We start from the raw sequence: 7707 nt of genomic DNA, 5'->3' as shown, positions 1-7707 counted from the left end.
CGGGGCGGTTTGCTGAATAAGCAGTGTTACCCTCCGTGCGACAAACCTCTCGCGTTTGAGTCCCCGTAGCCGATCCTCGTGCGATGGAAATCCTTCCTCCAGGTTCCGGAGCACCCCACTATTGCTGGAAATTCCTAACAAGATATCCTTTAGCCGTCCTGACTTGTCATACTCCCACACAGTGAAGCAACACACGGGGGCAATGCACTCCCCTCGCCGCCATCTTCCCCCTGCAATCTCTTTTTAACTTTTTTTAAGTAGGTACTAGAAAATTATAAATTACAGTTGTGGTTTGCTTTGTATCTCCCTTGACAGTGTTTCTGTGATCTATCAAATGGGTCTCATTTATTGTAACTCTAGAGATGGAATGTTTGAAGGGGAATGGAATGAGGGAAGATCTGAAACATAAATGCTAACAGAAAGAACCCAACCAGATAATGTTCAGGACAAGACTCAGCATTCAAAAACACAAAACACTAGCTATGGTAGGAGAGGTAGGAAAGAAGAGAGAGTTCTACTAGGAAGAGGAACAAAAGCTCTCATGCTGTCAGGGGCTGGTGTGATAACAAGTTTCTGCTATTGTAACAAAATGCAAATGCCTGAGATAATCAACTTATAAGGAGAAAATATTTACTTTGGCTTATGGTTTCAGAGATTTCAGGGTGTGGTTACTTGGCCCCATTGCTTTTGGGTCAACGACAATATAGTACATCATACCAGAAGTACATGGTGGAGGACACTGCACCAATATCCCCTTCAAAGTCTTGTGCTCAATGACCTAACTTCCTTACACTAAATCCAACCTCTTCAAGGTTCTACCACCTCCCAATAGAGCCAGTGACTGGGAATCAACCCTTCAACATATGGGCCCACGGGGACACTTACCCAAGCATAGCGGCTGGTATCCAGAGATTCAACAAATTTTGTTACCTCTGTTTTGTGTTTCCTGTTGGAAGTTTTTAAGGTGTGTGTGTGGGGGGGTGAATCTTAGTGGGACAAAAACTATGTAAATGGTTAAGAAAGGGGAAACCGAGGAAGATCCTGACCATCTCACCTGTGTCCTAGCCCTTCATTCTCCCCACCCCCTCAGACCTCATCCCAGCCCTCTGGGAAGACACTCAGCAGAAGGCTTCAAGGAAGAGAGGAATGTTGAAAGGGAGTTCCCGCTTGGCAAGCTGCCCTGCTCCACTAGGAAAATGCGTTCCATGACCTTTTCCTTTGAAAAAGAGAAAAAGGAAACTAGAGTCAGGTAAGCAGACTCTGAAAACAAAATGCCTAAAGAAGGAAGCTAGTTGACATACTTGGACACCGAGTAATCATGGCGAAGAGATTCTGGAATCCTGACAGTTTCCCTGGTGTCTGTCCGGGGACAGATGAGAGGTTCGCAGAGTGGCACCCTAAGCTGGCTTCCGGAGAGCGCAGCGGAGAATGGGAATGAGCTGACACACTTACCCAGGAAGGCAAAGGGAGGTCTCACCGAGAGCTTTCTGAAGAATACTGACGACAGGGAAAACAACTTTAGCCTTCATTTGCTAGGGCTTCTCAGAGGGAACAGACTTCATTAGCATTTTGGTTGGTACAATCCTTTAATATGTGAGGAATCTGGTGTCAGGCTTTCCAACAGCCTGTAACACCCTCCTATAGTCATTGTGATGACCAAACAGTCGCACTGTCCCCTTCCTATTCCCCCTTGAGAGACAATGAGGCTGTAACACTGTACCTGCCCCCCACAGAGCCCCACCCCAGTTTTACAGGTAAGATTGAGTCAGACCCAGAAACGAATGGTGATTCTGGACGGTCTTTGAGTTGGTTGTTGATAGAGCTTGGCTAGAATCCAAGCCTCAAATCCTTCCTTGATTGCATCCTGTCTTGGGATTCTTGAGAAAAGCCAGGAGGATCATAACACATCCTGAAGTGCCCATACTGACCATCCAGACTGCTCATCACATCTGGACCATCCCAAGGAAACTTCCAACAATCTCTTTCACAGATAAACATCTGCAGGTCTGAGCATCTGTGGCCACAGGTAATGGAGATGAGAATTGTATTTCTTTTTTAATGATTTTATTAGCACATTATAATCCTACATAACAGCGGGGTTCATTTTGCCATAACCATGCACGACATATGGAAGCTAACTCACTCCATCTCAGTCTCTAGTGCTTCTTCCCTTCCTCCCCACTTCTGCCCCCGTTCCCCTTTCCCTACTCTCCTGCTCGTCCCTCTGTGCATTTATTGTTTTTGTTTTTTAAATTCATTCTTGGTAGCTATACATACAGACAGAATTTTATTTCTAATATTAAAATGCTGTTTCAAAAATTTTGAATAAAAGGTAGAAAACAACATGAAGTTCCAAATTTAAGTTATAATATTTGAACATTAAAACGTGTATTATTCAATGTCTGTTTCACCTAATCAATCACCACATTGACTTAACCCGGAGTGTAAATCAGCTTTGGCTTAGTTTTGGTGGAAGAAGCTTTGCTCAATTGTGACCATGGGTTGAAATAACCTTGAAAAATTCCTGGAGTGGATCCTACTGTACAGAGCAGTAGAGTGGTGATGTCTGTTCTGGGACTGAGCTGCTACAGCTGTGCCATGAGACAGTTTGCACAGAGGACCCCAGCTTGAAGGGTGGGGAAGCATTCTACTAAACATGGAATGTGAAAAGGTAGCTTTGATTATGCAGATTGACTCACTGAGAAATATTTGGGGGTGGGGAGTATAAATCTCTAAAATAAGTCAAATAAAGTTCCAGAAAAATGACCACTTAGCCATCATTTCATCCAAATTCTTCATTTTAGAAACAGGGACATTGAGAACCAGAAATGAAAATGCCTTTCTTCAAAACCAGTGATGCTAACCACCATCACAAAGCTGGAGTAGCAGCATAATTGAGAAATGGGACTTAAAGGAATCAGAAAATATGAATACGAATAATTGCTTCCTCCAAGAAACGTTTGGTGGTTTAATTTGTTTTCTTTGTTTCTTTGGGATGATTTTAAATGGCTGGTGAATGCAGGTGGTATTTGTTATCCAATCTTTTCCTCCTAAAAATGGAATAGGAAGTCATCCAAATATAATAAAACAACTCTGCCACTAGGTCCAATGAGTTTTTCAATGATATATAAAGAATATTGCATGTTGATCTGTTGATTTACAAGTATCCAGTTAGTTGCATAGTAACTGCTTGTAAAATCTCGACCTCCCTCCAAGGTTATTTGTTGGCTGGTTATTTGGTTGGTTGGTTGGTTAGATGGTTGACTGGTTGGTTCATTGATTCTTTCCTACTCAGCCTACCTAATGTTTGCAGGTAAGGACGTGGAACTTCCATCACCAGTACATTTGTAAATACTTTCTGAAGATTTTTGCTTCTGAGAAAGATCTTTAATATATAGCAATCACTCTACAAAAAAATCAGAAAATACAGATACATTTTTTTAAAATAACAAAAAAAAAAAACATGGATTTCAACGAATCAGAGAATAAATAAGGAAAAAAGGTTATAAAATTCTCCAAAACTAAAGCCCCTTGCAGAGGTGCACTGGGAGCTTCCAGCTGTTGCTGGTGAGTCTGCTACTCCTGGGTGTGAGCAGGCTAAGGACCTGGACCAGGCACTCTATCCAAATTAGTAGGCAAGTAAACATACGGTACTGTAGGACCAAAAACTAAAAGAAGAAAGACGTAACAGAAGTAGAGCTAAGAGAATTAGAAGTAGCAGTGCATACATTAAAATAACCATGAGGAATATGTTGAGGAAAGTAGAAAAAGATGGACAAGATAGACTGAAAGATGGAGAACTTTCAATGATAGTTATAATCTATAGAAATAACTTAATGAAAAAATATGAAGATGAATAATAAAGAAAATTAAGAACTCAATGGATGGGCTTCATGGCGGATGGGAAACAGCAAAAGAAAACTGTAAACGGGAACACTGGTTAATTGAAAATATTAAAACTACAATTTGGAGAGGGAAGCGTTTAAGGAAAAAACAGAAAAATATATAGAGGACTTAGGGGACACGGTCTATTTGTAAAAGATACATTGTAGAAAATACAAAAGACTCTATAAGCTATAAAAATTCACCAATTTAGCAAAGTTACTAGATACAACATTTTTTCATGTAAAAATACATTATATTTCTATATATTAGCAAAAACCAAATATGAATTTAAGAACTTTTAAAAAAGTCCTGGGCCCTCTCTCACGGCTTCCAGGAAGACCTTGAATGAAGTTGTCAGGCCAGCTGAGGAAAAACTAAGACTGAGTCCCAGTCCTGAGGGTTTTATTAGACAAGTAGTTACCTGGGTGACAGACACTGGAAACTACAGAGGTCTGCGCACAAATCCCGTCTCTAAACCGTCCATACCCACCTTCTGCTCTGCTCCTCGTTAAAGCTCATGTTTCCTCTTCAGTAATCTGTGCTTCCTTTTTCTATAACAGACCACACCTTAGTTGTCTGCTCATGAGTTCTGCTCCTCTAATGGGCTGCGAGCTCCTTGAATGTGGGCATCATGCCTCTTTCTGACTCTGCAGCTAGGGCTTAACACAGGCACCCATAAAAGTCTGCTAGATGAACAGATAAATGAAGAAAGGATCGAAATTGGAAATCTCTGTTCAAAAAAAGTACTAAGTAACAAAATAGATTGTGAACACACACAAGACAGCAAAACCAAAGACCAGCCACCAGGTCCACGAAGTAACAGACAGGTAAATAGACAGGATGTTGATGGAGTCAGAGGACCAAGACCTTTTACTGGGAAGAAAGCTCTGTTGCTTCCCTTTATTGTGGTATGTGTGACATTGCAAGCAGGGCCAACCTGTTAATAGCATAAGATCCAGAGAAAATGGGGAGTGAGCTCATTCCAAGCCATTTAATGGAATTGCTCTTGATGCTCTCCCTGCCCCCTTTTCCCCATGACACTCTTACCTTGCAAGGGCAGTGCCTCCTGTCTTCCAGCCTACGCAGACCCACTGTCTCCCTGGGGATTTGGCTCAGTGACAGTGCACAGCTCTGTGTACACAGCTGTAAAACGGATGTAATAATACCAACCTAGCAATGTCTACCTGGGATTGTTAGGAGGATTCAATGAGATCATACTCAAAACACACAGTGCATTGCCTGGCAAAAAGTGTGTTTATAAATGACAAAATAAATCAAGAACATGGCCCCCTCTCAGAGCAGTATCACATTGAAAACAAAACAAAGAATAAAACAAAAACACTATTTACTACCACCACCTACTCAAGACGAGAACCCAGAATATATGGTCCCCGACTTAATGAGTGTTCAAATCACCAATTTTCAACTGTATAATGGCACAAACGCAATGCACTTTGAGCAGAAACCAGACTTCAAACTATGATCTCTTCTCAGAGTAGAATATGCCATACTGTACTCTCTGTTGATCCTGGAGAGTGACACGGAGCCACAGCTCCCAGTTAGCCCCGAGTCACGAGGAGAAATCTCAGACACCATGGAATACTGCCTGGGCCTCTGTACTTAGAGTCTCTAGTTTCCCGGGAAAACACCTTCTTAAGGAATAATAAATATATCTTCTACTTTCTCTTTCTGCATCAATGTCTTTCATAATAGTCTTCACAATAATGATAATTCTTTTTCAAAATTCCCCCGGTTCTCCCCTTTCCTATTCCTTCTCCCAAGGAGGATGCTTTTTCTCTGGAAACTCAAGGAACAAAGAACAATCCACCAGATTTTCATCTCATTGAACTTGTTTGAAAATTGTCTTTCCTGGTTCATAGACATTTTCCTTGTGTTATCTATCAATAGACAAAAGAATATATTTTAAAAGTGATGCAACTTCATTATCTCCACAGGTGAAAGTTACACACTGTTCAGGCACAGGCTCGTCATGGGCCTAGAGAAGAAAATAAACGTCTGCACTAGGGAAGATTGGAAGAAGCAGCGAGGAGAAAAGTTGGCTCTGTAATTCCCCAAAGGCCTATGGTGACCTCTTATATGACCCACTAATTTGGTACAAAGCTCATGTTGCCTTCAGATTGGTTAATATTGCATAGGTTCATGTCTTATTTCTCAAACTCCAAATAAATCGCTATTCATCAAAGGCAAGGTCTTAAACAGCCCATAGCACCTAGCTCTGCTGTGAAGGCAAGAAAAAAAAAGTCACAAAAAAAAAAAAAAGGAAGGAGAGACTAAAGGAAGGGGGCAATTAAAAAAAGAAAGATAAAAGGGACAAGAAGCCGAAGCAGCATGATTGAGGGTATGGCTGGCCAGACATTCTTTAAGCAGAGACAGTTGGCCAAGGCCTCACCTCAGGTCTGGGTGTCTGCTGGTACCAGGCCTTCTGCACCAAGGTGCAAGCCCTCCCCTGACACCTACTCAGAAATTAACAAAAAGGCTCTGGATGGGGAGTTGGGGTTCCCCATTCCGCACCATCTGCAGTGTTTCTGCACAGAGAGCAAAGGGCAGAAAGTCTCCCGGGAAGATCACTGTATTTCACCAAGTAAGAAATGGGAAGCACTGGTTTGATATCAAGTCAACAGCTCCTGTTTATTCACATGCATTTGTTGTTTTCCTCTCTTTGTGCATATGCTACAATTCTCCCCAAACTAATTACCTAATTACAGATGGTGGAAGTATTTAAAGGATTAAACTGAGATCCCTCACATGTAATGTGGAGGTAAAGATGTTTATTAACTGCTCCACTGAAAAATGATCCAAACCCTTCCACAGCAACTGAATCATTCATTAATCTGCCCCGCCACCCATGTGTTTAACCAGCGCTAATCCCTCCAAGGTACCACTAAATACTGCCGACCATTTGTACTAAGCTCTTTAATTAATCACATTAGCAGTCATGTGTTGACCCTCATCTCTCCTGCATGCCCTTCCTGCAATTTCCTGGAGAAAGAACTAGAACACACATTGCTATCAATGGTGACCAAGCACTTTGTAACCAATTATTCCTTTAAAATCCTTTAAAATCGTAGTCACCAACATTTCAGATGAGAGAGGTCAAATTGTGGCTATTTTTATTTTGACACATAGATGCAGCTGACAGTTTCATTCTGCTCTAGGTTCTGAGGAGGAAGACAGTATGAGGTACACACAAGGAAGAACCGTGGGTTCTGAAAATCAAAGGTCCACCTAAATAAACAAGCCTCTCTTCTTCAGTGCCAGTGCCCTTAGGGGATGCATTATGCATGGAAAATCAGGGGACAAATGACTCCAAAAATCTGAGTGGCACAGCGTAAAGGTTTATAATATCACTCATGCGAATTCCAGCCTGGGTCTGAGTGACACTCCAGTGGCTTCTCAGCAATACAGTCAGCTTCAATTGTGTGGCCCCATCACCTTAATATGAAACCTCCTCACTGACAGGGAAGACAATTGAAGGCTAGAGAATTGCAAGTGGGCTTTTCACTGTCTCTTCCTGGGGTGACAGATGTCACTTCCAAGACTAATCATATGGTCCTGCTCAACTGTGAGACTATGACATTGGACAGAAGGGAGAGGAAGCAGACACTGGCACCTCTTATTAATGTTTACCCAAGAAGACGGAGTCCTCTTGACTTTGTTTTGACTACCTACTATTGATACTAATAACTTTTTCTGCTATGAGGAAAGCTAGTTTACAAAGATTTTCCATTGCCTTATCTCATTTTATTGTCATGTCTTATAGGTATCATATTCTACCTTGCAACTTATGATAACCCTGACTAA

The sequence above is a fragment of the Marmota marmota genome, unplaced genomic scaffold, assembly GCF_001458135.2.
Source record: "Marmota marmota marmota unplaced genomic scaffold, marMar, whole genome shotgun sequence".
NCBI classification, from domain to species: domain Eukaryota; kingdom Metazoa; phylum Chordata; class Mammalia; order Rodentia; family Sciuridae; genus Marmota; species Marmota marmota.
The sequence above is the reverse complement of the archived record's forward strand: the minus strand, read 5'-3'. Positions refer to the sequence as shown.